This window comes from Schistocerca piceifrons, chromosome 8 (genome assembly GCF_021461385.2).
Source record: "Schistocerca piceifrons isolate TAMUIC-IGC-003096 chromosome 8, iqSchPice1.1, whole genome shotgun sequence".
Classification (NCBI taxonomy): Eukaryota; Metazoa; Arthropoda; class Insecta; order Orthoptera; family Acrididae; genus Schistocerca; species Schistocerca piceifrons.
This window is the reverse complement of record NC_060145.1, coordinates 65,999,345-66,009,617: the sequence shown is the minus strand read 5'-3', so window position 1 is coordinate 66,009,617 and position 10,273 is coordinate 65,999,345. Positions and strand designations below refer to the sequence as shown.

The 10,273-nt window shown below is 44.2% G+C and overlaps 1 protein-coding gene across 1 annotated transcript in view; it reads left to right on the top strand.

The window, feature by feature from the left end:
* The first annotated feature begins 3,237 nt into the window (after nt 1-3,237).
* LOC124711482 (cytochrome P450 6j1-like) overlaps nt 3,238-10,273 on the top strand; it is a 102,636-nt gene continuing 95,600 nt past the window's right edge. Inside the window, exon 1 of the mRNA XM_047241590.1 lies at nt 3,238-3,256. The gene's annotated coding sequence lies outside the window, so the exon portion shown is untranslated. The remainder of the gene's footprint in view (nt 3,257-10,273) is intronic.

The window sequence follows — 10,273 nt, the reverse complement described above, 5'->3', positions numbered from 1 at the left end:
TGTTTGTGTATGAGAAATCGGTTGGAAAGTTTCCTCATGTCAACACGTTGTAGGTGTCGCCACCGGCGCCAACCTTGTGTGAATGCTCTGAAAAGCTAATCATTTGCATATCACAGCATCTTCTTCCTGTCGGTTAAATTTCGCGTATGTAGCACGTCATCTTCGTGGTGTAGTAATTTTAATGGCCAGTAGCTTTTGTGACGACGAACACGTTGAAGTCGTTCTCCAATTTCTGAGTATAGCCCAATACAGTTTAGAATTGATTCTCGTAGCATAAGAGAGAAGATCAAACAGAATAACCCACTCAGAGCACCAGATAACTATCGCCATAGCTCTATCGGCTGAGGGTGCGGCTTTCGTACCTTCTCTTCGGAGGTGAATTGGCGTGGTGCCACTCCACGGACTGACGTTTCGTTTCTCGTTCGAATTGATGAACCCATGTTTCATCGGCTGTGGCTATGTTCGACAAAAAACCGTCACGATGAGCCTCGTAACGCTCAAGCAGTTCCACACAGGCGGTCCTTCGTTGCTGCTTATGATCTTGTGTTAGACACCGAGGAACCCAGTGGGGCCGGCTGGAGTGTACGAGCTGTTCTAGGCGCTACAGTCTGGAACCGCGTGACCGCTATGGTCGCAGCTTCGAATCCTGCCTCGGGCATGTATGTATGTGATGTCCTTAGGTTAGTTAGCTTTAAATATTTCTAAGTTCTAGGGGACTGATGACCTCAGAAGTTACGTCCCATAAAGCTCACAAGGGAACATCCCCATCGCACCCCCCTCAGATTTAGTTATAAGTTGGCACAGTGGATAGGCCTTGAAAAACTGAACACAGATCAATCGAGAAAACAGGAAGAAGTTGTGTGGAACTATGAAAAAATAAGCAAAATATACAAACTGGGTCGTCCATGCGTAAGATAGGCAACATTAAGGGCAATGTGAGGCGAGGAGCGCCGTGGTCCCGTGGTTAGCGTGAACAGCTGCAGAACGAGAGGTCCTTGGTTCAGATCTGCCCTCGACTGAAAATTTTGCTTTCTTTATTTTCGCAAAGTTATGATCTGTCCGTTCGTTCATTGACGTCTCTGTTCACTGTAATAAGTTTAGTGTCTTGTGTTTTGCGACCGCACCGCAAAACCGTGTGATTAGTTGACGAAAGGACGTGCCTCTCCAATGGGAACCGAAAACATTTGATCGCAAGGTCATAGGTCAAACGATTCCTCCACAGGAAAACACGTCTCGTATTTTGTATACGACACTGGTAACAGCATGTGCGTCACATGACAGGAATATGTTGTCGACCCACCTAACTAGTACACTTGGCGAATGGGTGAAAATTCTTCTACCTTGCCCGATTTAGGTTTTCTTGTGGACGTAATAATCACTCCAAAAAAAGTGATGAAAACATAAGAGTTTTTCACATAAACTGAAAATAAAAAGTTAAGATTTTCGGTCGAGGGAAGATTTGAACTGAAGACCTCTCGTTCTGCAGCTGTTCACGCTAACCACGGGACCACGGCGCTCCTCGCCTCACATTGCCCTTAATGTTGCCTATCATTCGCATGGACGACCCAGTTTGTATATTTTGCTTACTTTTTCATAGTTCCACACAACTTCTTTCTGTTTTCTCGATCGATCTGTGTTCAGTTTTTCAAGGCCTATCCACTGTGCCAACTTATAACTAAATCTGAGGGGGGTGCGATGGGGATGTTCCCTTGTCAGAGCCATTTGAACCGTTTGAACCCAGCGGGCGCCCACCCCAGTTGGTGAACGAGTGTGTCAGCACCACTAACAGAGCTGTCCAGTTGAGCAGCGAGCTGTTTGTCAGCCGTCTATCACCTCGAATGGGCCGGCCGAAGTGGCCGTGCGGTTAAAGGCGCTGCAGTCTGGAACCGCAAGACCGCTACGGTTGCAGGCTCTAATCCTGCCTCGGGCATGGATGTTTGTGATGTCCTTAGGTTGGTTGGGTTTAACTAGTTCTAAGTTCTAGGGGACTAATGACCTCAGCAGTTGAGTCCCATAGTGCTCAGAGCCATTTGAACCTCGAGTGAGAGTGTCCGCACGTTCCAACACTGCAGGAGTCACAGCTGTGTGCGGCCGGCCGGCACGTGGGAGGTCGGACAGGTTTGCGTGACCTTGATGCGATGATCACAGACGCCTCGCACAACTACTCAGCGTGCTTTCGCTCACTGCCACGTCTCCGTAGACATTCCGCAAGAGCCTACGAATCTGCCATGCTCTGATTTTCCGCCAAAAGGAAATGGCTCTCGGCCTGGGACGCACCTCCGTTACGGACGCATTGTGAGGTCTACTATGGCGCCGCCACCTATCGGAACTTCATTAAACTGTTGAGGCTGATGTGAGAATAATCTCCAAAATAAATTCTGCATTTTTTTTCAACCGAAATTGGCTGAAAAAGAAAAGTGGTACATTAGCTATTGAAAGCATTCCGTCTTCAGGCCACAAGTGGCCCATCGGGACCATCCGACCGCCGTGTCATCCTCAGCTGCGGATGCGGATAGGAGGGGCGTGTGGTCAGCACACCGCTCTCCCGGTCGTTATTATGGTTTTATTTGACCGGAGCCGCTACTATTCGGTCCAGTAGCTCCTTAATTGGCATCACGAGGCTGTGTGCACTCCGAAAAATGGCAACAGCGCATGGCGGCTGGATGGTCACCCATCCAAGTGCCGGCCACGCCCAACAGCGCTTAACTTCGATCTATTGAAAGCACCTCGGATATTGACAGTGCGAGGCGTCACCTGCCGAATATCGTATTTGATGCGTGGAATTTTAAATTTATAACATAAAAAGTAATTAAAACGATAAATATGTAACGTTTGTTTTATTGACCTTTCAAATCAGAAAGTTTTTTTGCCGCATCCTGTATAAAAAAAAGCAAAATACAGTAAATAATTTGCAGTGTGCTACTGAAAGATAGTAGCTCGTCGGATTCCGCAAATCCCTAACAGCTCGCGAAGTTAATTGTACGAACTGCTGTGAGTACAGACATTTCAGACGGCTACGGCGGTGCGTTCCAGTAAAACACGTGGAACTAATTTCCTGTCATCGACACGTGGCGTACGGTGTACAAGCTCTTTCCCAGCCATATATGTCGCTGATAGTGGACAGCTGAGAACCGCTGCGTCACGGTGAGCCGGCTTATCAGCACGCACTCTCTGGTACATAGGGCGAGACCTGCGCCTTCAGCAGATACAGTATCTCATCGCTTCAGTGCACAAACTACAGTCGCAGTCAACAACTGTGAGTGTTTGTGCTCCGTTGCCGGCAGGCGATGCTACAGGGGCGCTACATGTCACACTAGGAAGCGACACAGTATAACTGACCTAATCGTCGCGTCCTTGTGTAGCTGTCTACTGCTTCTTGTTTCCTATCTGGCGTTCCAAAGAACTTCTTTTTTTCCATACAGGTCATCGAGTGCCCTTTATGAATTCTAACGCCGAAGTGTCTTATACGCGAAAACATTTCTTAAAACATGCTTGAAATCACTAAAGCATCACACAGAATGCTACCTTAGTTTTAAATCGCCGAACACGATTTCCTCTTTCCATTCCGTTAAATGCCGGCCGCTGTGGCCGAGTGGTTCTAGGCGCTTCAGTCCGGAACCGCGCTGTTGCTACAATCGCAGGTTCGAATCCTGCCTCGGGCATGGATGTGTGTGATGTCCTTAGGTTAGTTAGGTTTAAGTAGTTCTAAGTTCTAGGGGACTGACGACCTCAGATGTTAAGTCCCATAGTGCTTCGAGCCATTTGAACCTTCCGTTAAATGCATTATGAAAATGTCAGATTACGATAACAAAGTCAACTATTTTTAAATATGTTGTTAAGTCTAACGACTTTCACACATCACAGCAATCACAATTTTCTGGTTAAATGTAATAAATTTTTTGTATCATAAAATGTAATACTTCCTTTAGAAACACTGTGTATGTCATAATTTTATGTACTGTTTATCAGTAATGACTGTGTTAGTCGCACGTTAGATGCATCATTCAGCTGTTACCTGACAGTACCCTAAGAACCTGAAAGCCGATTCCTGATCAAACAAATAACAATTTGCGGAACTTTATGAAAGTGTTTGGTATTTAATCGCTACATCCACTCCACCGTCGACTTTTTTTAAGACTCGAACTCCGTTTCACGCGTCTCATTGTTCGCGTCGTATCTCCTAAGTTATGTGATATGGTTCAAATTGCTCTGAGCACTATGGGACTCAACTTCTGAGGTCATCAGTCCCTTAGAACTACTTAAACCTAACTAACCTAAGGACATCACACACATCCATGCCCGAGGCAGGATTCGAACCTGCGACCGTAACGGTCGCGCGGTTCCAGACTGTAGCACCTAGAACCGCTCGGCCACCCCGGCCGACAAAGTGTTGTAAAATTATATAATTTTGCAGGTAAATTCATTGGTATATGTGGATGCTGTCTACAAAATATGTTGCGGTCTGAATTATTGGTAGAGAAGTAATAAATAAAATCGTCGTGCCCGATACTGAGGTTTTGCTGCATGAACAGCGAAAATTTAAGAAGCTAAAAATATTTTTCTTTTCGTTATTTTGTGTGGAACGTCAGTCGCAGTGTTTCGAAATTGTATGTAAAGTTTGTTGGAAGTCGCTAAAGTTCCCATTCCCATATGGTAAATGGGTGACGTCTGGGTAATTTGCGCGCTGTGAGTTACGCTCCCTGAAGACATACACACAGCTTCTAATTGTAATCCTCGACTTCTTGTATTATAGTTTTAACTTTAATCAGTATATTGTGAAATCATTAAAAATCTTTAAATTCGGTCAATAATAATATGAAATACTGAAAATCAAACCTTTGTTGCCCATGGAAGTTATGAGATAGGTAAACTGTAACTATGACAGTACACCATCTTAGCCATTTAGTAATACAGGTCTTACCAGTAAACCTCCGATTCTTTACGGCGTCGAATTCAATGTATAAAACAGCTTCAAACGTCGGATTAGAAATGAGTTAATGTGTTAAAAGCACACTGAGATGACAAGTCACAGGATATCACCTAATATCGTGTCGAACCTTGTAACCTTCCCGTATAAAATAAATAATATTTTTTTTTAATATCTCAACTGATGAAAACTGATAAATCTTGACGTAAGCAGCGCTACGCCATGGTCCTGTGAAATCAATCTGAATCTGTCGGTGAGGAATAAACTGAAATATTCTTACTTCATGTTGGAGTCGCCGGATAACGCTGTCTATATATCTGCTCGTAAATGGCAAAGCTTAGTACAGTGCTGGCCTATCTACTAATACTGAACAACATTTGCCTGAGATCTGAATTATTAGAAAACTGACTTTGCTTATTGACATAGCTGCACAGCTGGGCGTCTGATCACTAAAGAACACATGACTATGATCTGAGAAAATTTCTGAAATATTTAAATAAATGACTGGATCGGGACTGACAATGACTTAAGGCAAAATTATTCCTACCTTCTTTTGTTGACTGGTAAAAATTATGTACTGAAAATCTTTTACATTATTGATAAAGATCTGCAGTCTATTATATGAAAAATTGAATATTACAAATGTGGGTCAACTGATGCTGACGAATCTCAAAACGATTGAAACAAATTCATATTAATATCTCAGACAAGTAACTCCGCGCATGCCAATAAAAATAATAAAATTTACCTAAAATACATGGCTATGAACTGCGCTGTACCAGCGGAGGACCACAACTGTTCTGTAGCAGCGAGTGATTGCAACTGCCAAGACTGCTCTGACCATAGAGTAAATATCTCTGGAGTGAGCATTCACATGCGCAGAACAGATTTTGTGTTGTCAACATACATTGCCGGCCTGGTCACGTGTTCTCGGGACGTCGTGTGTTTGTCCGTATAGCGCGTTGTATAATTAGAATGTCACTACATCCCTAGTACAGACGGATTCTTTTCGCACGTGTCGTGGATTATTTATATATGTTGCGCACACATTTTAACTGTATCCATTTGATACCGGGAATAAACCAGCTTCGTAGCTTTTAACGGCAAGTGATGTTGCATTCTGCTTCTTTGCGATAGGTGTCACAGTTCAGATGGACTCGATTTTTGGTAGTTTTGGGTATGATACGGCACTTTATAGTATTACAGAACCTGACGTACATTTTTGCAGTGATAGTCCTGCAAAACGACTTGACAGCACGCTAGTACTTTTGCAAGTGTCCGAAAAACACCGCATTTACCACACATTAGCTATTATATCCCTGCTAATTCGTCCTTTTTTCTGCTATTTCTGCGTATTTATTTTCTCGTTTTTGCGACCTAAAGCACAATTTTTCTTACTGGTGACACTTTGAAGTATTTATTTAACGCATTTTACGTACTTGCTCCCAGTTTATTAAATATAGTAGACTGAGGATTCTATATACATAATCGACGACTGATAAATGCATTGAGGATACTATTTGCTGAAACAACTAACCATTCCCTTTCCTGTTCCACTAGCAAATTTACAAGAGGAAGCGATTGTTTGTAAGCTTTTGTACGAGCCGTAATATCTATTATATAGTCATAAAATCGTAGAACAATAGGTTTACAGAATCAAGGCTTAATTATAACGCGTCTCGAAATTTTTAACATATACAGTGTCTCTTACTAATATGATAACTATAATTAGAGTTACATGGTGTGTACCCATGAACAGTTACATATTTTTCTTTGCATCCGTAGCAACAACAGTAATTCACCATCGCTATTAAACTGTCAACAAACGGTGAAACACATCAAAAACTCTTCATATTATAAACTTCAAACGCTGCGGAAAGCACACATGCACAGCGAAGTCCCGAAAACACGTGACAATCCTGGGTTAATGTTGACAACATGCGCAGAACACAATGCTCACTCCATAGATTTTTACTCTATGGCTCTGACCTGTGAATCTTTTGCAGCAAAGATATTATCTGTCGCAGGCAGCGCGTGAGCAATACGTCGAAATTACATTTGCTCCAGCAGGGTGGTGAACCCCTTACAACCATCTTTTCCCTGGCATAGTGGCACCTACTCAACAAGTCGTTGGAAGTCCCCTGCAGAAATACTGAACCCTGCTGCCTCTATAGCCGTCCGTAATTGCGAAAGTTTTACCGATGGAGGACTTTGTGCACGAACGTACCTGTCGATTATATCGCATAAACGATGGGATTCATGTCGGGCGATCTGCGTGGCCAAACCAATCGCTCGAACTGTCCAGAATGATCCTCAAACAAATCGCGAACAATTGTGGCCCAGTGGCAAAGCGCATTGTCATCCATAAAGGTTCCAACTTTGTGTCGGAAAATCTACATCTACATCCATACTCCGCAAGCCACCTGACGGTGTGTGGCAGAGGGTACCTGGAGTACCTCTATCGATTCTCCCTTCTATTCCAGTCTCGTATTGTTCGTGGAAAGAAGGATTGTCGGTATGCCTCTGTGTGGGCTCTAATCTCTCTGATTTTATCCTCATGGTCACTTCGCGAGATATACGTAGCAGGGAGCAATATACTGCTTGACTCCTCGGTGAAGGTATGTTCTCGAAATTTTGACAAAAGCCCGTACCGAGCTACTGAGCGTCTCCCCTGCAGAGTCTTCCACTGGAGTTTATCTATCATCTCCGTAACGCTTTCGCGATTACTAAATGATCCTGTAACGAAGCGCGCTGCTCTCCGTTGGATCTTCTCTATATCTTCTATCAACCCTATCTGGTACGGATCTCACACTGCTGAGCAGTATTCAAGCAGTGGGCGAACAAGCGTACTGTAACCTACTTCCTTTGGTTTCGGATTGCATTTCCTTAGGATTCTTCCAATGAATCTGTCTGGCATCTGCTTTACCGACGATCAACATTATATGATCATTCCATTTTAAATCACTCCTAATGCGTACTCCCAGATAATTTATGGTATTAACTGCTTCCAGTTGCTGACCTGCTATTTTGTAGCTAAATGATAAGGGATCTATCTTTCTGTGTATTCGCAGCATATTGCACTTGTCTACATTGAGATTCAATTGCCATTCCCTGCACCATGCGTCAATTCGCTGCAGATCCTCCTGCATTTCAGTACAATTTTCCATTGTTACAACCTCTCGATACACCACAGCATCATCCGCAAAAAGCCTCAGTGAACTTCCGATGTTATCCACAAGGTCATTTATGTATATTGTGAATAGCAACGCTCCTACGACACTCCCCTGCGGCACACCTGAAATCACTCTTACTTCGGAAGACTTCTCTCCATTGTGAATGACATGCTGCGTCCTGTTATCTAGGAACTCCTCAATCCAATCACACAATTGGTCTGATAGTCCATATGCTCTTACTTTGTCCATTAAACGACTGTGGGGAACTGTATCGAACGCCTTGCGGAAGTCAAGAAACACTGCATGTACCTGTGAACCCGTGTCTATGGCCCTCTGAGTCTCGTGGACGAATAGCGCGAGCTGGGTTTCACAGGACCGTCTTTCTCGAAACCCATGCTGATTCCTACAGAGTAGATTTCTAGTCTCCAGAAAAGTCATTATACTCGAACACAATACGTGTTCCAAAATTCTACAACTGATCGACGTTAGAGATATAGGTTCATGAGTGGCTGCAAATGGACTCCAAGTAGCCGATTATCCAGAGGACCCACTCTGTTCCATGTACATACAGCTCACATCGTTATGGAAGCACGATCAGCTTGCACAGTGCCTTGTTGACAACTTAGGCCTGTGGTTTCGTGGGGGCTGCACCACAGTCGAACCCTGCCATCAGCTCTTACCAACTGAAATCGGCACTCATCTGCCCACTCCGAAGTTTCTCAGTCGTCCGGGGTCCAACCGATATGGTCACCAGCCCAGGAGAGGCGCTGCAGGCGATGTCGCGCTCTTGGCAAACGCACTCGCGTCGGTCGTCTGCTGTCACAGCCCATTAACGCCAAATTTCGCTACACTGCCCTAACGGAGACGTTCGTCGTACTTCCCCACACTGATTTCTGCGATTATTTCACGCGTTGTTGCTTGTCTGTTAGCACTGAAATTTCTGCACTAACTTTGCTGGTGTCGGTCGTTAAGTGAATGTCGTTGGCCACTGCGTTGTCCCCGGTGAGAAGTAATGCCAGAAATTTGGTGATCTCGGCGGACTCTTGGCTCTGTGGGTCTCGGGATGTTGAATTCCCAGCGATTTCCGAAATGGAATCTCCCATGCGTCTAGTCCCAACTACTGTTGCGCGTTCAAACTTGCTCATGTTCGTCGAACGGCCACAATCACGTCGGGAAGCTTTACACATGACTCACCTGAGTGCAACCGATACCTCCGCCTGTACACTGCTGTTTTATACCTTGCGGACGCGATGTCCCCATCTGTGTATTAGCATGCCTCTATCCTACGACTTTTGTCACCTCAGCGTATGATGTTAAACGGTATACGCGAGAAAAATTTCACAAAACGTTTGATATTATTTTTATAGTTTGTTGAAGTCCCTACGTGCTCTCAATATGAAACACTGGATGAATAAGGCGTAAAAAACGAACGTCAGATTTGAAAGGAATACTATCGAAGAAGGGGGGAAGGTTTTTGAACAAAATCTTAACTAAAATCATATCAGTAGACCGCACTATAAACGGCAGACTATGCAAAATGAGACGTGGGGGTACAAGATTTTATTCCTCACTTCGCGTCTGAGACGCTCTGCATGACTGTGTCGTGCGCTGCTGATAAAGCTCTCTTACAAGCATGGTGACGGTGCGCCAGTAACTCTACAGATGTTACGGAGACTCAAGGGTAAGAAAAAAGGCGTTGGTCCGATGTCTGCCAAGGATCTGCAGGAAATGACCGGACGTCAGTACAAAACATGGCCACGGCACCGCAGGAGGGGTCAAGTGGCGGTTCGCAAACAGAGAACTTCAAATGGCTCAAATGGCTCTGAGCACTATGGGACTTAACATCTGAGGTCATCAGTCGCCTAGAACTTAGAACCGCTTAAACCTAACTAACCTAAGGACATCACACACATCCATGCCCGAGGCAGGATTCGAACCTGCGACCGTAGCGGTCGCGCGGTTCCAGATTGTAGCGCCTAGAACCGTTCGGCCATTCATTAATTTTTATTTTATTTTTCTTTTTATTTTTTGTTTCCATAACGTTCCCCCTTTCTTCGATGATATTACTTTCAAATTTGACGTCACTCTGGGCAACGGCTCTTTTTTTTTTTTTTTTTTTTTTTTTTTTTTTTTTTTTTTACAGCATTTTGAAACCGGAATTTTAGTTACAATC